The 21,118-nt window shown below is 47.3% G+C and overlaps 1 protein-coding gene and 1 long non-coding RNA gene across 12 annotated transcripts in view; both read left to right on the top strand.

Moving 5' to 3' along the window:
* Window positions 1-21,118, top strand: part of NTM (neurotrimin) — a 1,092,588-nt gene that overhangs the window by 724,546 nt on the left and 346,924 nt on the right. The window lies entirely within an intron of this gene.
* The window catches only part of LOC149128612 (uncharacterized), a 115,041-nt gene continuing 101,163 nt past the window's right edge, over window positions 7,241-21,118 (top strand). For 4 of the 7 annotated variants that reach the window (XR_016222010.1, XR_016222008.1, XR_016222006.1 and 1 more), the window contains exons 1-2: window positions 7,241-7,377; window positions 10,655-10,896. This is a non-coding gene — a long non-coding RNA (uncharacterized LOC149128612). Of the gene's footprint in view, window positions 7,378-10,654; window positions 10,901-14,262; window positions 15,472-17,354; window positions 17,509-21,118 lie in introns of those variants that run through there. The other 3 variants (XR_016222007.1, XR_016222009.1, XR_016222003.1) reach the window with 3 other exon arrangements.

Here is a 21,118-nt window from a genome sequence, read left to right on the forward strand (position 1 = left end):
TTAACATGCCCACACCCTCTTTCACTGATAATCTGAGGTCTAATGTCAACTCCCAGTTAATTTCTCTTGACTCCTTAAATTCTGCCCATGTGTGTGAGGAAGGTAGACCAAGAGCTTGATTGGACTTGCTGGGAAATCCAATCCCCTGCCCTGACCAGCCCCTCTACCTGCCTGGAGAGCAGCCACCCCTTCTGTGTGCCCCTGTTAGGAGTGATCCTGCTACTTGGCCCTGGTCCTTCTGTTCCTGACTTCTGCAGAATGAGCCTGGCTTTTGTGGGCGTGCAGAGCACTAAGCCTGGCGAGTGCATTGCATTGTTTCAGGCGTCCACGTCCAGGAGCACAGGGTCAGGACATCTCAGGTGCTGAGACTCGAGGGGCCTTGAGGGGCTGATGCAAAGGCTTCCTGCCAAGGAGAAGTGTCGCTCCCCCTCTTCGTGGAGGAACGACACAGGACCCTGCGCTGTTCTTTCGTCTGCTCGGCCCTCCCCGGGTTTGCTGCTGGTTCTTCCCGGGTTGGCTACTATCCCTTCCACCTCCGTGGAAGGGCGGTTCCCCCTGGCCACATCCCCCACTTCCGCAGGGGAGCGGCACTCCACCGGCCGGCTCTCTCGGGGGCTGCACAGGTGTTCCCCTTAGATGTTCCTGGTGCATGCCGTCTCTCTCCTCCTTTATAGTCCTCTTCCACCAATCCCAACTCGGCTGCCCACACGCCGAGTACGCTGCTCTCCTCCAATCAGGAGCAAGTCCTACAGTTTATTGGTTGAACTGGAGGCAGCTGCGTAGAAGCTGTTTTCTTCTCTCCCAGCGCCATATTGTGGGAGAGCAGATGCACAGAATAAGTCTTAATTCCAGTAACAGTCTAGTCCGGGTTGCTCCCCACAGAGAAGCAGGCTGGTGACGGCGCTGGCCAGGTGCAGAAGCCTCCTCACCCAAACAGACTCACTCCTTCTGAACTGTAGGGACCTGTGTGGTGCTCGGAGCTGTGTTCCTGGCTTCTATTTTTCCTTCTCCCTTGCTCGCCCTGTATCACAGGTGTTGAAATCGTGGCAAGTTGTCCTTGGACTGTGATTACCCTGGCGGCTTCATTTCTTTTAACCTTTCATTGAAGATGCCTTGGCACCCAGCCAAGGTGTGGAGCTACCTGTAGAACCTGCATTCTCTGCAGCATCAGGACTGGGGCGCCCAGGTGCTCAGTGATGCCAGGCTCAGGACCTCCTCATCACTCACTCTCTGGTCCTTGCTGCTGCCACCTGCCTGCCTTCCAGCGCCCCCGGCCCAGGGTCTTCCCTACGTCTTTCCTGGAGGCCTTGTAAATGCACAGCCCATTTAGACTTTAAGACACGGGGGCCACTTTTCATCTCAGGCCAGGCTGCTGCCTGGTTTTACGGGGTCATAAAAGTCCTGACAGGAGTCATAAAAGCCTCCAATTGCACTGCAGAAACCCTTGGAGTATATTTTAAGGGCCCCTGAGTTTTCATTTTGCTGCTTTTATGGGGACTCATAAAAGCGGCGTGGAGCGAGCCCACTGATTGGCTGCGCAGCACGGAGGTAGTTAAAATTACAGCTTTAGACAAATTGTTCCAGTCCCAATAAATCAGCATCCAGCATGTGGCAAAGGGGAAGGCTCCCAACTCTGCCGCATCCCCGTAGCCTCGCTCGTCCCACGGCCCGGGCAAGGCAGTGCTGGGCCACCCTGGCAAGCCCGCCATCTTTCCCCAGACCAGCTCATTGCAGAAGCAGTGTTGGCTGATGCACCGGCTCCTTGATGCATTTGCACAAATAGCCGGGGCACTCCTCTGTTTCGGTGAACCTGGGTGTTTTGCCCAGATGGATCGATTTTTCAATCAAGCCATGTTAGAGAGACGTGGTCTCAGGTGGCCCGCCAGCCTGGCTGCAGTTTGCCTGCTGTGTACAGCTGGCCTCCTCCCTGGAGGTCCCTGCACAGCCTGTCTCCCCAGGCATGCCCTGTTTTTTCTATTGTTTTCTTGGCATAGCCACCATATCTTTCTGGTGGACCCTCATAGACCCACAGTGGGCAGTGGGGGTGTCATGCTCCGGACCCAGCCAGGCTTCCCATTGGTTATTTCTGGTGGTGAACCAAACCAGCGTGGGTCTCACGAGAGACTACCTTGTGTGTCGTGATCAACTTCACCCGGTGCCTGGGGTGAGAAGCTTTTCATGCTACTGCATTCCCGAGACACCGATTGGAGATGTAGCCACTGCTTCTTCTCTCTTTGCAGACCTGGAATCTGTCAGCCCAGGCTAAAGAGCCAGGCTGATGCCCTGAGACTCCGTCCGCTCCTCCAACGGCAGTCTGCGAGTTAAGAAGAAAGGAACTAACCCGTCACCATTTTGGACTGCCTTCCTTTCTAGGAGAGAAATGCTTTCGGGAGAGGCTGGAGTGGTGGTGGTGGGAGGCGGGAAGAGTCCCTGCTCAGGCCCCCTGCTGAGAAATGCACTGCCCCCTGTTTGTGTGGCTGCCTCTGTTTCCATGGCAACCACCTCTCTCCCCTGCCAGTTCCACAGAGCACGTGCTTGTGGGAGTATCATTCTAAATAAATTGATGCTTACTCCTCCCTTTCTGGAGATCAGCCAAGTCGATACCTCTGCCAGCACAAAGTATCTCATTACTGGGGAAATGTCCAAGGAAGTTCAGAGTGTTGGGAGATCCGAGGGAAGCAGAGAGACAGGCTTGGGGTGGAGAAGGAGGGGACTAAGAAGCTGCATCACCCTGAGAAATAAGAATAAGACGTGTGTGGGGAAAAATCCAGCAGCACTAACTGGTTCCCATCCAGAGTTCTGGCTGACGGATCCGCCCTTCCAGGAGGAAAAGAGACACAGGGTTTGCTGCAAATTTCCCACCTAGGTCCGAGAGAGCGGGCCATGTCCTGACACTTGCCTCTGTTTGGAAGGACCTAGATATTCCTTACATGCACGAACCTCAGGAGGGTTACAGACTATGTGAGGGGAACACACTTCTTATTTCAGTCTTGCTCCAGTTTTATGTAATTATGATATCAACTGTGGCTGATCAAAGCATTCATTAAAGAGAAACTATCTCTCCTCTGCTTTTGTTACAATTTGGAGAGATTTGACAGGCTTTCCGTGTCTCTGGATATATTTCCCGTTTTCTTTTTCACGGTTGATTTGGTTCTTCTTCCTCTCCTCCTCCTCTTTCTGCATATTGGTGATTTCTAACGGGACTCAGGCTTCCTCCTCCTCCTCTCCAGCCCCCACCCCCACCTCCCACACATCCCTTGCCTCCCACACACCTGGTGTAATCAAATCTCTCTTAAGGCATCAAAGAAGACTTGAAGCAAGGCAGCTCTGGAATTCCTCTCCAGGAGTCAAGGGCCTGAGCTTTGTGCTGACTTCCAAGTTCAGGAAGCCAGCAGCCCTCCTGGAGGTGAAGCAGCTCCCACCGCGGGGCATCCTTTCTCCCCTGCCCACCCCTCCCTTCCTCCTGGGTCTCTCCCAAGGACTCAGACTGCCCTGTGGCGCTCACTGCTCCGTCCCAAAGACCAAGACCTCTTCCTAAAAAAAGACCTGCATCTGACGCCCTTTTGCCAATCCCAGTGGCAGTTCTGTGCTGGCCAAGGATCCCCGTATGAAGAGCTGCAAACCCTCAACTTCCAGTGCGGTCCTAACACCCCCTCCCCTCTTCAGGCTCACAGGGTCCTTCCCGTGGATGCTGCTTCAGTTTATTTACCATAAAGCTTTGTCTCCCAAGGGGATTTTTGCCACGCAAATGAATTACAGAAGATGTGACTTAAATGTGGAGAGCCTTCGGGGTAAACGTGTACAAGCACATTTTTCATATCCCTGTGCCTCTGTATCCCATTGTGTGGCATAATTTTATCTCATCCTCCACTGAGCGAGTGCCAGGCTCCTTCACAAATTTATAAAAGTCTGCTTGGGTTCTTTCATGGCGATGTCATCGCTCATTCATTTATTCTCCTCATTCAACACACAACGCACAGATTGTGTGCTGGGTACATGCTGGTGCCTGGGGACATGGAGGTAAATAAGAAATAGTGCCTGTCCTCTTGGAATTCATAAGCAAATAGGCCAAGGAAAATGTCATCAGTTACTTACAAAGCATTGGGGGAGATTCAGTGAGACGCGTCGAGGAAGTAAGGAGTGACTTCCTGGGCTGTTCAGTGGCAACTGGGTCTCCCCCTAGAACAAGGAGAGGGCACTGCAGCTGGGGAAAGCAAAGTCCCAGGCACGCAGGAGAGTGTGGCACATTGGTGGCCTTCTTCATTCTCTGACAGAAGGGGCCAGATGCGAGGCCCTGGGCTGGAAAGAGGCCACAGAGGAATACGAGGAACAGGGTTTGAGAGGCCTTTGTGTTTGAGGATAGGACATGTGGGTTTTAGCCCGTGTTTCCTTATCAGTGTACAGTGTCACAGTTCCTGCAGCTTAGCAAGTAGCTACTGAGTGCCTGCTGTGTACAAACCAGTATCACAGGTATTCCCAAAATGCGGCTTAGCATCAGCTTTCTGAGGATCAGAAATTGTGTTCTCAGATAGGAAATAAACATATTATTTTAAGAATTATTTTTAGGGCCAGCGTCACGGCTCACTAGGCTAATCCTCCGCCTGTGGTGCTGGGACCCCGGGTTCTAGTCCCGGTTGGGGTGCTGGTTCTGTCCCGGTTGCCCCTTTTCCAGTCCAGCTCTCTGCTGTGGCCCAGGAAGGCAGTGGAGGACGGCCCAAGTGCTTGGGCCCTGCACCCACATGGGAGACCAGAAGAAGCACCTGGCTCCTGGCTTCGGATTGATGTGGCACACCTGGCACAGCGTGCCAGCCGTAGCAGCCATTTGAGGGGTGAACCAACGGAAGGAAGACCTTTCTCTCTGTCTCTGAATCTCTCTCACTGTCTAACTCTGCCTGTCAAAAAAAAAAAAAGAATTATTTTTATTTATTTGACAGATACAGAGAGAGATAGAGAGAGAGAGAGAGAGAGAGAGGAAGAGAGAGGTAGTCTTCCACCTGTTGGTTCACTCCCCAAATGGCCGCAACAGCCAGAGGTAAGTGGATCCAAAGCCAGGAGCCTGGAGCTTCTTCCCGGTCTCCCATGTGGGTGCAGGAGCCCAAGCATTTGGGCTATCTTCTGCTGTTTCCTCAGGCACATTAGCAGGGAGCTGGATCGGAAGTGGAGCAACTGGGACTTGAACTGGCACCCCATATGGGATGCCAGCACTTTGGGCGGTGGCTTTTCCTGCTACACCACAGCACCAACCCCGGAAATAAACATATTTTTAATCCTGGAGTTACAGCAATACACAGACACACATGCATACACACACATACACACACACACACAACAACAATGTAAAGTGAGATGACAAACCATACGGGAGGGGTGGCCAAAGGATGTCAAGAACAATTATGGAAGTGCAAGGGTAATTCAAAAAGGTCATGGAGAATGGCTTCTGGTTCCTTTGGTGCTAAAAGTTTTTGAAATCTATGTATAGTTTTTCATTACATGCATTTTCTATGAACTTCTTGAAGACCCCTTATATGCATGGACTTCAAAACATTTGCATCCAAACAAACCTAATGTGTAACTCCTGTTTTCCATGAACTTTTGAAAGTCCCATTGTACTGTAGGTGTGAGAGTGATAGCATAGCCGTGGATGGTCAAGGAAAGCTGCAGAGAGGAATACAAACTGGACACGGAAGGATGGTAAGATATGGAACCGTGGAGCCTGGATTGGTGGAAGGGGTTGAATGAAACTGCAATGGCAAGAAAAGCTCAAGTGTAATTAAGCACAATGAATGAATGAGACTTCCCTGGGTGCAAAGTTGAGTGTCCATGGCGCTGGGAGTTGAAGCTCATTGGTGGTAGATGGTTGGGGGTCTTCACCTGTCAGATGAAGAATATTGGATGTTTCCCTATTGGCGATCGGGAAGCTTTTGAGTAGGGAAGTGATGTGCTTTTGATCTGGCTTCTCTTATGGGCTGTTTGTGGCAATTTTATTGTACAAAAGCCATCAGTGTTAGTAACTCTTTGGTTATTTGGAATATTGCTGCAGTACAATACCATATCTTTTAATGGGAGTTCGGGGATGGAAGTTGGCAGATAAGCACTGAATTAGGAGGATATCAGAAAGGCAAATTTTGGTTGAAAAGGATAAGAAAGGGCATTCTGAGTGGCCCTGATCCAAGACTAACCCTGCTGTATCAGATTGTTCAAAGGGAACACAGCCAATGCCCCACAAACAGTGGACAGAAGAATGAAATGCTGTCTTTGTGTGTGTCCCCAAAAGTGGAGGCTTCTGCGCATTGCTTGTATGATTTTCTACCATTAGCATCCAAAATCATGTATTTTCTTTCTTTTTTTTTTTTGTTAATATCCATACTTCTCCAGAATCCTTTCTCTACCCAGGAATTCCAGTCTATTAAACTGTGTGGTACCAGATTGCCTGGGTTTGAATCCACATTCTGCTACTCCCTTACTCAATGATTTTAGATGAGTGATTTGAATTCTCTGTGCTCCAATGAACTTGTTTGGGCAAATGGAGAAAGTACTAGTAACAGTTGCACCAAGTTGAGAATGAAATGAGTTTTGCATATTTAAAGTACTTAGACCCATGTGTGCAAAAAAAGCAAAAACAACAACAACAACAAAGCAAACTCTTACTATCCAGTGTTAGTGGCTGCTAGTACTGTTTGCTGCTAATAACAGAATGCACTGTTCCTTTCTGGAGAGTTGGCAGGGTAAGCTTTTTAATTCAAGGTGCTTTTATTGTCTAGGCTGTTAAAAGGTCTTGAGCATGGGGCAGGTTCCTGGCTTGGGAGAAGGGTTAGAAGGGAACAAGTGAGGGTAGAGTTGGGGGGTGGTGGTGAGGGAATAGCAGGTTACTAAACAAGCATGTAGCCTGCCACCGGTGTTTGTAATTGACTTTTATTGTCAATTTTGCTTCCATTTCCTACTTCACCCTAACTCTAAACCTATTTTGAGCTGGAGTCCTTTCTCTCTGCCAGCAGTTCCCACTTAGTGCTCATCAGAGTCACCTGCAGAGCCTGTTAAACCAAGGATTACTGGGGCCCACCCCAGAGTTTTTGAGTCTGTGAGTCTGGGGTGTGGCTCCACCATTTGGAGTTTTAGAATTAAAAAAAAATATATTTGAGGCTAAGACACACACACACACAGACACAGACACAGACACACACACACACACAGTGAGGGAGAGGGTGGGGGAGGGGTGGGGAGGGGGAGGGGCAAGGAGCACAATTGAGAGCTCCCATTTGCTGTTCATTGCCCAAATACCTGCAGCAGCAGGGGCTGGAACCCAATCTCTTGAGCTGTGTCCCAGTGTAAGCTTTAGCAGGAAGCTGGAATCCAGAAGGAGCCTGCACTCAAACCCAGGTGAGCATCTTAAACCCACCCCTACTTTTTGCAGCTTTAACAGTTCCTTGGAGGAGCCCTGCTTTAAGCTCTGCTGGACACTCAAGAAAAAAAAAAAAAAAAAAAAAAAGCCTGGGGCCAGCCCGGTGGCAGGGCAGGTTAAATCAGTGCCTGTGGTGGCAGCATCCCTTAGGAGCCCTGGTTCAGGTCCTGGCTGCTTTACTTCCAATGCACTCCCTGCCGAAGCACCTAGGAAGGCGGTGGAGGATAGCCCAAATGCTTGGGGCCCTGCACCCATGTGGGAGACCCAGAAGAACCTCCTGGCTTCAGCCTGACCCAGCTCCAGCTGATGCAGTCATTTGGGGAGTGAACCAGCGGATAGAGGATTTCTTTGTTCCTCTCTAACTCTACCTTTCAAATAAATAAGTAAATCTTAAAAAAATTATTACAAAAAGAAGAAAAGCCTTTCCCAGTCGGCCTATCTCTAGATCAACCCCAGATTCCGCCCAGCTGCCTGTGTTGCGTCCTCGGAATCTACGTGGCGAGACCCTGAGCTGAGCTTTGTCTCCCCAGGGCCTGCCTCTCACAGAGAGCTGGCTCCACAGAGATGTTTCTGGTTGAGAATTCATTTCTCACCCGACCGCACAGATTCTCTAATTGCTCAAAATCCTCCTGTTCCTTTTCTCTGGAGCATCCTTTGGCTCCTGGATGGCCAAGCGCTCCTCTCCTGCTGTTACAGGTCTGTGGTCTCCTTAATCAAGTATTAGCATAACATATTAGCATTTCTAGAGCACAATTATATTTTGATTATTCTAGTCCCAGTCAGGCTAAAAGATGCCTTCAATCTAGATATAAATAATTTAGGATGTTTATACCAAGGGGAATTTCAGGGGAGTGAAGAGGTGGTGGGGAAGGAGGGAGAGGGAGAGAGAGAGAGTTGTTGAGTGTGGAGTAGCTTGGATTGCCACCTTTTACCCAGTGCTTCTCTGGGCTGTTCTCAACAGGAAGGTGTCAGTGTGAGCCTATTCAAAGTATAGATACCATCTTGGACTGTCTTAGACACTTGCTCCCTTTTAATCTCATCAATACATCGGTTATTAAGTAAAACACAAAAGGTGATTTGGGGACTCCTTTTCTTCCTGCTGGCCATATCCGGTTTAAATGCTCCCTACCGGACCTCGGCTCATCCTTGCCAGACTCCCCTTCCCTGCCTCCACTTAACTTCCTTACCCAGCCACTGACAGCTTGGATCCGTATGCTGCTTTACCTTCAACTTGGAGACCTGAGGTCCCTGATCAGCCTTTCTCATAACAGGCTAGTGGGATCATGTTTCCTTTGGTTCTAAAGAAGTTTCTGACACACACACACACACACACACACCCAGGCACCTGCACAAGTGCATGGGACTCCATGTGTCTGGGAAGGATCAGAGCTTGTGAAGTTCAGGCTACCTCGGGGACTGATTAAGCTTTCAGGTAGCTGTGGCTGGTAAGATGAAAAGGACCACCCTCCTTGGGGACTTTTAAATAATGACATTATTGGTGGTCGGCTGAGCAGCATGGAGAGATGTTTAAGGTCTGACGTGCAGACGCCTTTCACAGTCGCTGTTAGGTTGGGGGACGTGTGACTAAGACCACTTGCAAAGCTGCAGCTTCTTCCCCTGGCCAACAGTTGAGTGGCTAGGGAAGGGCAGACTTGAGCATTCTTTTGTATCTCGTGTGCAAATGCTGTAGCTGGTGGCTGGGGATCTTTGTGGGGCTATAAAAGGGCAAGTGAGTGACACCGTGAAATAGTGGCAGTGGTGTGGCTGCTTGTTGGCTGAGCTCTAGCAAGGAAGCGTTCAAAAAATACAGATGCTCAGGCCGTATGTCTGGAGAGCCTTTTTCTCATCTGGATAGCTCCAACATGGCTAGATGTGGGTGATTTGGCTGTTGGGTGGTGTTGGAGAGACTGGACCGGGGATCTACTTTTGGGTGATTAACCTCAGGTGGTTTGCATTGTGTCTGAGCCTCAGTCCAGCGCTCACTGTCTTCCAACCCTTCCCCTTACCACACAGCACTGGCCCTGAGGCAAGGGCCTCTCCTATCTCCCTGTTGTCGGCTCCCTGTGCAGTGCCAGGCTGAGAGTGGGAGCGCCATCAGCTGGTTTGGAATGGAGGGATGTAGCAGGATGTGGGCAGGGCTGTGCATCCCCTAGATCAGCCGTGTGTGCTAAGCCAGGTCACCAGGCGGGACACTGCTGCAGCAAGGGTGGGGCTCTAAGGAGTTGGAGTCACCTTCCCTCACTTCCTTCTTCCTGTTCTACAAACCAGGGTGCTCGACGTACGGCGCTGTTTTCCTGTCCCTTTGCCTTCCTCTCTCTCTCTCTCTTTTAAAAGATTATTTACTTGGAAGTCAAAGTTACACAGAGAGAGGAGAGGCAGAAAGAGAGAAGTCTTCCATCCACTAGTTCACTCCCCGGATGGCCGCAATGGCTGAAGCTGTGCTGATCCTAAGCCAGGAGCCAGAAGCTTCTTCCCAGTCTCCCACATGGGTGCAGGGGTTCAAGGACTTGGGCCATCTTCTGTTGCTTTCTCAGGCCATAACAGAGAGCTGGATAGGAAGTGGAGCAGCTGGGACTTGAACTCGTGCCCATATGGGATGCCGGCACTGCAGGTGTTGGCTTTACCCGCTATGGCACAGCGCCGGCACCCCCCCCCTCTTTTTGAAAGAGGAAGTAGGCATGCAGTCTTTGCTTCTCTGGCTTCTCCCTTGCATCTGTGCACCTTGCAATCCAGAGAATATGTTATCAGCTCACCTCCCTGATTCCCTAAAGAGAAGGCTCTGTTGTCGTAAAACATTTTAAAACAACATTCAGCTGGGTTGTGAGGAAATAAAATAATGAAGAATTTTAAGCACATCTGTGTATTTCAATTATTAGTCTTCTCCCCGTGCCCCCATTAAGGCGGATAAGTGAGACATCTCTGCGTTATTATCTTGTCAGCGCACAGCCCCTTTCCTGCCCCGCATCTGATTAGGCATTCCCTTCTTTGCGAAGCTTCATCCCGTCTGGCTAATGCGTCTTGACAACTCTTTAATAAGAGTCCTTGGTGTTAGCGTTCAAGGATGTGTAGGAGTTGACAAAATCTTACCTTGTGATCTCTCTGTGGCTTGCAAATAAACCACTTCCCCGAGGAAGGCCCAACACTTGGCATCTCTGGACCCCAAATGTTGAGAAAGCGTGAGGTGAGAGGGCTGGCCATTGATTTCAACAGAGATGCTTTGTTTGTGTTGCTTTTCCTCTCTTCCCTGTGAAAAAGCTACCCACAGGACGACAGATTTGGGAAGTGAAAAGTGCTTCTGTATACCTACAAGAGAAAACAATCCAGCTACAACAAGAGCAAGAAAACATGAGAGGGAAGTTTCCCTTGGAAATAGATTAAGGACACTGTTGGAAAAATATCAGGACTAAAGGTATCCGTGCTGGATTGGAAACCCTAGCAAGGCACAGAGCACCTGGTTTCTATACTTAAAGTCTACAGTGGAGGAGGCATCTGACAAGGCAAGTGTGACTAGACACCTGTGTTTTGAGCTTGGGAGCTCTCTGTAGTCGGTTGTTTTGGGGACAAGGCTTAAGGTGTTGCTGTGATGAGGGAGTACAGATAGGAATCTCTTCTCTTTGAAGGACTAGTATAGATAGACTAGGTCGACCAAATAGGCCTGTGACTGTTACTGTTGCTGCTTGCCTCATATTTTGCACTCTGTATCCTGAGCATTTCTTGGGGGTGGGATTGGACTTCTGCCCATGGGGAAAAACGTGTGAGTAGTGCTGGCCATTGAGAGGCAAGTGGAAATGATATGTGTTGCTTGGTGGTGGTGGTGGCTAAGCCTTTTATCTGCAGTTTGAGGCTCTCTAGGGCTCTCTCTTCCTTTTATCATGATGGCCAATGAAGTTCAAGGTCATGACTGATCCATGGGAGGCGCTAAAGTATATGGATGAGAAGAACCTCCTCGCATACCTAGAGCAGATTTGTAGTGAATAAACGGCTATGGTTTGACACCACGGGGGCTTTGGGGTTGTGAACTATCTTAGCACAACCTAACTGATCCTGACTGCTACAGAGTCTGATTCTAGTGCAAACAATAATCAGGAATTGAAGCCTAGCTCCCAGCAGTGGCTTTTGACTTTTGGACATGGGCATTCTATGGGATAGTTTGGGGAAATGGCAATAAAGGAAGGGGATATAGGCACCCCTCAAGGTACAGTGGGGTTATATTTCAGTTAGCCCATTGTAAGTTGAACATATCGTAAGTCAAAAAGACATTCAATATTCCTAACATCATAGCTTAACCAACCTACCTGGAATGTGGCTGGAACATTTACAGTAGCTCACAGCTGGGCACCATGAGAGAGTATCATGGGAAAAAAATCAAAATTTGACATGGTTTCTACTGAAGGAGTATCATTTTGGCATCATTGTGAAGTTAAAAAATACAAATTCAAGCCTTCATAAGTTGAAGACAGTCTGTAATTCATCCGAGGATCACCTGTGAACACAGATAATACTGGCAACCCAAGTCAGAGCAGGACAGGGACAGGAGGAGGATCATAACCCCTGGGAAACAATTTGAAGTACAACAGCCCAGGATGGGGGGCTTGGCCATAGCTGAGCACTAAACAGACCACAATGGAGGGTCTGCTGGCATAAATTTCTGATGTTCCCTTTTGTTGCAGTCTGCTTTTGCTTTATTTATGCAAATATTATATCCCTGGAGGGAAAAATCAAGTCATATCATAAATGCATCAGAAACGCTTACTATTTCAGGAAGTCTACCACGAATCCTTTTGTGAGGGAATAATAATACACCTAATTTGCATTTGCTTTGTAAATTTTGTTTCTTGTGTGTGTCAGGTTTTATGAATTTGGGGCACATCACAATGCGTAACATCCAGCATAGAGTCCAACAGAGCTGTTTGAATCTTAGAGCGGCTGATGGGGGTGGAGTGGGTGGTGGATACCTGAGTATGCATTTGACTCTGCAACTGGAGAATGGGAGTTCTAGGATGAGGGTGGGAATTTGATATGAGGGAGGTGAATGACAGGAAGGGGTATCACAAGAGGAGAAAGCCTTGGATTGCCCAAGCTTAGATTTTAGAATAGAACTTTGTGTAAGAATCAGAAGATTGGAAAGCAGGCACACAAGCCCTGGGGTCAGGCCCTCCTGAGGCAAGACCAGAGAGCACACCTGGATGTTCTGAGTGTGACCACTTGGGACACTAAGATTAGATTTGCCCAGTTTGTCCTGGGCTCCACTTGCAGGGTCATGAGACTAAGGATAGAGCATGTGCTGTTGTCTAAGATGGATGAGCTTGAGCTCTCTCTCTGACTTGCCACACGCTGAGGCATCTCTTTGGGCAAGGTTTGCATTTTCACAGTTTTATGATGCTTATTTTCACCCTTCTGAGCCTTGGTTTGCTATCCATATGCTGAAGATCGCGACCCCTCCTTGGCGGGGACTGGTGCCAAGGAGTCAAGAGCCCATGGATGTCAAGGGTTATAGCTGACCTCATAGAGGACTTGGGAAATGGAAACTACAAATACTATTGACTGCATGTTTAATATTTCTTAACATCTTCAATGTCCATGTTAGTATTGTGTTGAGTTTAAGATGGGGCTATTACAAAAAAGAGTGAGCCACCCCATAGCCCAAGGAAGACTGGGACGGACAAGCAGATGAAGGCTGAGGAACCTCTCTCGGTGATCATTTGCTTTTCCTACCGGTGTTGCTCCTGCCCCCCACTGCCCCAGAAAACATGTCTGCTTCACGGAATCCACCCTGCTCAGAAAGGTGAAAACCACCTTCAGTGGCTCTGTGTTCTGTGCGTCCTTTCTGCTTTCCCACATTGCATTCCCTGACCACTGGCTTTCAATAACTCAAAAGCTCTTGCTTTTCTTCCCCTTGTTTCTCTTTTTCCTTTCCTTTTCTTTCTTTTCTTATTTTTTTTCCTGTTGTCAAAGCCCTAGGAGTTTCTTTTCCCTTTTTAATTAAGAGCTAATGAAGGTAACAAAATGTTTTATAACTGGAGAGAATTCACCAGCGGGACATCAAGGCAGAAATCCACATCCTGAAAGAGAGGCAGACAGGCACTGAATCAGCTCGGTGGGGAAGGCATCCTCTACTCGCTCTGCATCCCGCTGACTTACTGCCCAGCCCTCCCTCTGCCCGTGAGCCTGGTAGCTTTACCTCTGGCGGAAGTCCCCTGTCTTTTGTTAGGAAAAGCTACAGTTGGAAGCTTGCTTTTATAAAGTGTTTTTTAAACCCACAGTGTGTTCCCCTGAAATATGCCAGTGCCTGCACGAGTCCTGCAAGTTAATTCCTGCCACCCAGGGAAGTGTCCCAATTTTCCCTGACTTTCACTGCCCTGCTCTTCATTGTGTACCTGGCTGTCTTTAAACAGAGGTGCAGCTTAGTATTGGAGTGGCAAGTCTCCTGGAAATGTCTGGGATGCACACACGTGTGCTGATGTAAGACAAGGCTGGGGCTAAGAGAAGGCGTATAAGCAGGAGAACAAAATCCCATTGCCTAGGGAGATGGAAAGGGAGACCTTTCTCAGTGCTGTGCCTGTCCATTGTTGAGGCTGGGCTCACTCCAGAGCTCTGGAACAGTCTGGCTGTCCTGAGAGTAGGGTACAAGCTCCCAGCGGTGTTATTTGGAGCTTTAGCTCTGACTCATGCTTTCCTGAGCTCCGTTTAGCACACCACTCTTGGAAGACAGCAGTATGAGACTCCTTCCCAGGAAGGCATGCTTTTATTAAACTCCTGAACCAAATTGCCTCCCTGTTGTCCTGTTTCTTTTTCATGAGACATGATGGGTTATTACATTTGTGATTAAAAAAATCTGTCATTGGTGTGTTTTGCCCTCCCAGTTTTGTTGGAAGGGGATTGTGTTGCCAGTTCTCCAAGGAACAGAGGAATGACGAAGAGAGTGTACCTTGGTATTTAAGGAACCTGCCCGCAGAGAGGGTTGACCCTTTTCTCTGACTTCACTGCTGGTCCTGCGGTTCAAGTGGCAGTGGGAGATCTCTGAGCTGACCACACATCTGTCCTGCCAGGTCTGCACAGCAGGACTGAAGAAAATGTTCCACCTCCTTCCTTCAGTCAGTGACTAGATTGCAGAGTTCAATACAGATAATTCTGGAATTTTCTAGAAAATCCAAATACTTATCTTCTCTGTGGCTGTTCACATAATGCCTAAGAAGCTATTTACGTCCCATTAGCTTGTGCTAGCTCTGTTTGGACCTAAATATTTTGGAAATGCATTTTCACCCTATGAACCATTCGGGAGGCACCTGAAACTCTACCAATGTATAAAGTACCTGCAGCCCCCACGTCTCCCTCCCCTCCATTATGCGTTTGTCCACAGAAGACAGGAGAAGGATTCTGTTGCTCTGTGATGAACCATTCATTTCAAGATGAAGATATCGAGTTAGAGGGGTGACTGATAGAGTCTAAAGTTCGGTTGTCTTTGGAATTCCTGACTGTGCTTCCCAGTGCCACCCTGATTCACCACTGCCAGGATGACTTCCCACCTGAGTTCTCCATTTCTGGTCCAAGGCTGCAGTCGGCTCAGGACTCTGGGGTACTTTGTGTGGGAAGAATGCCTGGGTCATGTTCTGTTCACTCTTGGGCAAACATGATTGGGTACTGGGTGACTCAGGTTTACTCTCAGCTCTTGGGAAAGATACTTGGACACCTCTTTGTCTCAGGTACCTGTCTCTATGTATAATATAATCACTCAGCACCTTAACTCTGTAACATGCAGTGGCCTGATCTTTATATATAGATCTCATGTGTGCCTTATCGCAATTCCCACGATCACTCTCTGGCACTAAGTTCTTTGTGCACATGTTTAATTTTTAGCTACAGCAAGCGTGGAGCATGATTGATATCCTTCATAGCAGTTAGTTCTACAATTTATAACATTTGTTCCAAAAGTAGGAAGGTACTTCAAAAAATTGTGGAAAATGGAATTACAAGATCATCTTATTTGTGTGTAAAATTTTTTGAAACCCATGCATAGCCTTCATAATACACTCAGTTTTTTTAAGACCTCTCATATGCATAGATTTCAACATTTTCTGTGCCAGATTAAACTTATCTTTTAATTGCATTTTCTATGATATTTTAGATTATTTATTTGAGAGGCAGAGAGAGAAAGAGGTCTTCCATCCACTGGTTCACTCCCCAATTGGCCGCAACAGCCGGAGCTGTGCCAATCCGAAGCCAGGCACCAGGAGCTTCCTCCAGGTCTTTCCACGTGGGTGCAGGGGCCCAGTGACTTGGGCCATCTTATACTGCTTTCCCAGGCCATAAACAAAGAGCTGGATTGGAAGAGGAGCAGCTGGGACACAAACTGGCTTCCGTACGGATGCCAGTGCTGAGGCTGAGGTTTAGCCTACTACACCACAGTGCTGGCCCCATTTTCTGTGAATTTTTGAAGTACTCTCCTCTGTGATTGGAGAACTGTATAAGACCATCTCTAATATAAACTACTTTATAACGCTGCTATGATTTAAAAATAATAATAAATTGAGATGGAGAATCCCTTGACAACAGTTTGTTACACCATTTCTAACATTTAACTTGAAGTGCAAGTTAATGGATTTCAGTAAGTGGAACTCTCAGAAGCTGTCTGAAAGCCACAGGCCTCCATGATAAGAAATGCAAAGCAGGTGATGGCAGAGGAGTCAGCAGTCCGTGCCCCTCTTGAACTTGAACTGGCTGAGTGGACCCTAAACACCATCCTGAAATTTCTTTGGCAGGGGTGCTTATGTCTCACATGTTCTTTTCTTCCCTAAATTTCTGATTTACATTTTTATTACTTACTATGTTTTTGACCTTTATGAGCATTATCCCAATTAATTCTAAGAGTAATTCTATTAGATATGATAATACCCATATAATGTTATTTTTTAATTTGAGGAGCAGGGAGACAGACAGAGATAGAGAGACAGGTGTCATCCAGCCACTGATTCATTCCTCAAACAGAAGAAATGCGAATCAGATCTCCCAAGTGGATGGCAGGAACCCAGTTACTTCAACTACCACTGTTTCGTCCCAAGTTCAGAATTAACAGGGGCTGGAGCTGGGACTCAAATCCAGGTACATTGAGGTATGACTGGGCATTTTAACTGCTAGATTACGTGTCCACTCCCTGGAATACACAGTTTATAGTTGAGAAAAAACAAGATTCAGAGAGTAAATTGGCCAAGGTTACACAGCCAGGGCTTGGTAGAGAGACTGTTATGGAACTGATTCCAGAGTTTTCATGTTCCTTCTAGTGTTTCAAGTATTTTCCATGTATCCCCAGAGTTTCCCACTATTTCGCTCTGTTGCATGCTCATTTGGCAGTGCCTTTCTCCCGTTCCAATTCTATGTTTCTGGAAGAAAACTTCCTCATTTCCAACCCCCATTTATCAGTTTGGACACAATCACTGACTGCTCTTTTGTTTTAAAGATTTACATGTTTATTTGAAACGAAGAGTTAGAGAGGGGAGTTGGAGTTGGAGGAGGGCAGGGGGAGGGAGAGAAAGAAGGAGAGGGAGGAGACTAGCCCATCTGGTACTTCACTCCCTAGGTGGCTGCAACAGCTAGGGCAGGGCCAGGTGGAAGCCAGAAGCTAGGAGCATCTTCCAGGTCTCCCATGGTCTCCCACGTGGGTGGCAGGGGCCCAAGCACTTGGGTCATCTTCTGCTGCTTTTCCTAGGCCACTGGCAGGGAACTGGGTTGGAAGTGGAGTGGCTGGGACATGAACTGGAGTCCATATGGGGTGCCGGCGTTTCAGGCAGCGGCTTGACCTGTTAGGCCATAACGCCAGCCCCAGTCATTGCTTTCTTAAGGATTCTCACCGTACCTTAGATTGTAGCAAACTCCTTATCATGGGTAATGGTGTGCATCCATATCATATCGTTATGAATGTATTTATGCACCCATTTCTTCTTTCTTCCCATATAGGAAGTGACTTGAGAGCAGAATTGATGCCCTTTGGTTAATTTTGTGTTGAAGAGTGACTGCAACAGTAACTGCACCTTGTATCATGTTATATACCTATGTGGAAGACAGGGTCAGGGCAAGAAGAAGAGAGAGAGAGAGGGAAGAATTACAGAATAGAAGACAATGTATAATTAACTGCTAAATTGTGTGGTTCAGATTAATTATAAAGCCTTTTAAAATAAATGCAATTTTATTACTTTCAAGAACATAAAGTTAAGTTAATTAATGGCTAACAAAATGTTGTCAAGTAGCTGTCTTGTCATCCCCACTGTAATTAATCAACGGTTTGTGCATGAATGCAGAAGTGGACTTAAGCCCAGCCCATCTGCAGAATCAGAGAATTTCAGAGAATTTCAAATTAGCACAGTCTGAACTAATGAGTTTTTTTTTTCTAAAAAAGCAGGGTTTGACAAATTTAAAGATGAAAGCATATATTGCTAAAGAAGGCATAGGAAATTTCTAAATGTGCTTTCTGTTTTGTGAGTACTAACAGGGGCCTCCACAATGGTTACAGCACATGCGGGGTCTCATTTGCCAATGTAGCACATTGGCTTAGAACTGTCATTCTTTCTTTCATCCCCTTCCTTTAAAATGAGTGATTTGTTCATCCTTGTGTTTTAAAAATATGCTCTAAAGTGGTGATGGTGTAGCAGGTTAAGCCTGAAGCACTGACATCCCATAGGCAATGATTGGAGTCCTGGCTGCTCCACTTCTGATCCAGCTCTCTGCTAATGTGCCTAGGACAGCAGCGGAAGATGGTCTATGTTCCTCATCCCCTGAATCCATGTGGGAGACCTGGGTGAAGCTCCTGGCTTCAGCCTGGCCCAACCCCAGCTGTTGCGGCCATCTGGGGAGTGAACCAGTGGATGGAAGACCTCTCTGTGTCTCTCTGTGTTTCAAATAAAATAAATCATTTAAAAAAATGCTAGAATGGGGCTGGCCTTGTGGCACAGCCAGTTATGATGCAGCCTGCAATGCTGGCCTCCCATTTGGGTACCCATTCAAGTCCCGGTTGTTCCACTTCCAATTCAACTTCCTGTTAAAGTGCCTTGGAGGACAGCAAAGAATAAACCACGTCCTTGGGCTCCTGCATCCACATGGGGGATGCAGATGAAGCTCCAGGCTCCTGATTTCAGCCTGGCCCAACCCTGTCTATTGTGGCCAGCTGTTGTGGCCATTTTGGGGCTGGAATGGCAGATGGAAGATTTCTCTCTCTCTCCCTCTCTCTGTGTGTGTGTGTATGAGTGTGTCGTCTTCTTTGTGTCACTATAATTCTGCCTTTCAAATAAATAAATAAATGTCTTTTTTTAAAGTAGGTGTCTAATTGGAAAGACTTGAGGAAGGCAGACAAAGAAATTTGTGGGTGGAATATGGGGTTTCATTTTGGACTTCTGTGTGTGGAGTGCTTCTGGATGATCTACTGAGAGCCACTCAGAGAGCAGTCAACATACGGATTTGAAACTCCAAAGTAATGGACACTGGATGATAACCGATGTTGGAGTCATTGGCAGATGTGGTGAACCAAGGTTTACACCAAAGAAGGGCATGTAGAGTAACAGAGGACATTGGGGAAGGAGCCTCAACGATTTAAGGTGAGACTCAGAGAAGTTTATGTAAGAGATACATTGGAGAAGTAGTATCTGGAGAAGTTGGAGAAGCACTTGAAGAAAGCAGTGCCAAAGAACCTGAAAGGAGCAATGCTTAGGAAATCTGTGAAAGAAGAACTAAAAAGAGCCTACTGGACCTTGCATCAAGGCTGCCCTGGTGATGGCTCAGGGTCGTGGTGCAGAAGGAAACCTGGTTATGGAATAGGAAGTGAGAAAGGGGAAATGTCTATCAGAGACCATTCTTTAAAGAAGTGTAGCAACAGCAGCCAGTGTTGTGGTGCATTGAGTGAAGCCACCACTTATGACACTGGCATTCCATATCGCTGAGTGCTGGCTTGATTCCTGCCATCTTATATCAGAAGACCAGTTGGAATCCTGGCTGCTCCACTTCTGATCCAGTTTCCTGCTAATATGCCTGGGAAGGCAGTATGTGATGGCTCAAGTGGTTATGCCCCCAGGTTGGATTTCCTGGCTCTTGACTTTGGCCTGGTCCAGACCTGGCTGTTGTGGCCATCTGGGGAGTGAATAAGGAAATAGATCTGTCTCTGTCTTGCCCTGTCTTCCTAACTCTGCCTTTCAAATAAATAAATAAATAAATAGGGAAGGGAAGCAAAGGGGAGGGGAGGGGAGGGGAGGAGAGGGGAGAAGGAAGGAAGGAAGAGAGGGAAGGAGGGAGGAGAGAAGAATGAAAGGGGATGAGGGAGGGAAAGAGAGAGGGAGACAGAAAAAAGAAACAGAAGAAAAGAAACTTATCAGTAAGAAAAAATAGCTAGTAGAGAACTAGCTAAAGGGAAGTTGGGGATAAATGGGACCTAAGGTTAATCTTGAACGTGAACAGCACCATCTCCATTACAGAGGGAAGACGGACACCTGTGAGTGTTGACTTTTAAGATATATCTGAAGGAGAGCTCAGCTCACCATTGCATTTCTAATAGCTTTCTAAAGGCATACTTTACATGTCATAAAATGCACCCCCTTTAAGTATATAATTTATTAACCATTTTAATTTCATTTATTTGAAAGGCAGAGACACATGCTGAGAATGAGAGAGAAACAGAGATATCCTCTATATCTGCTAGTTCATGCCCCAAATACCTGCAATGGCCAGGGCTGGGCCAAGCTTGAGCCAAGGGCCAGAAACTCAACCTGAGTCTTCCACATAGGTGGTATCGTCTCCAGTACTCGAGCCATCATCTGCTGGTTCCCAGAGTGTACAGTAACAGAATGCTGGATAGGAAGCAGAGACAGGACTTAATCTCAGACACTCAGATATGTTCCTCGTCCCCTGAATCCATGTGGATGGGTGAAGCTCCTGGCTTCAACCTGGCCCAACCCCAGCTGTTGCGGCCATCTGGGGAGTGAACCAGTGGATGGAAGACCTCTCTGTGTCTCTCTGTGTTTCAAATAAAATAAATCTTTTAAAAAATGCCAGAATGGGGCCTGCCTATGGGATGCTGGCGTCCCAAGTGTTGGTTTCATCCACTGTGCAATAATACCTGTTCCTCATTTAAATTTTTTTTTATTTAAGTAATACATGTTTCATGTATTTCATGAAACCGTGCTCCAAACCTTCTTCCTCCTTTTTCTCCCATTCCCACTCTTAATTTTTACAAAGATCTAATTTCGGTTTACTTAGAGTGTAAAGTTAATCCTATGCTAAGTAAAAGAATTCAGCAAATAGTATGAAGAATAAAAAGACACTGTTCTTCAACAGAAGAGACAAGGGCCTTACAGTCATCAAATCTTTTTTTTTTAAAAAAGATTCATTTATTTATTTGAAAGTCAGAGCTACACACAGAGAGAAAGACAGAGAGAGAGAGAGAGAGAGAGGTCTTCCATCCACTGGTTCACTCCCTAGATGGGTCTCTCATGTGGGTGCAGAGGCCCAAGGACTTGGGCCAACTTCTGCTGCTTTCCCAGGCCATAGCAGAGAGCTGGACTTGAAACGGCACCCATATGGGATGCCGGCACTGCAGGTGGCGGCTTTACCAGCTATGCCACAGCTCCGGCCCCAACAGCCATCAAATCTTAAAATGCCCATTTCACTACAATGCACCATTACATTTTAGGTACTCTATTAGTTACCCCAGATCAGGGAGACCGCATGGTATCTGTCTTTTGG

Source organism: Oryctolagus cuniculus, chromosome 1 (genome assembly GCF_051225735.1).
Source record: "Oryctolagus cuniculus isolate XC-2025 breed Fujian yellow rabbit chromosome 1, ASM5122573v1, whole genome shotgun sequence".
In the NCBI taxonomy this organism is placed as follows: Eukaryota; Metazoa; Chordata; class Mammalia; order Lagomorpha; family Leporidae; genus Oryctolagus; species Oryctolagus cuniculus.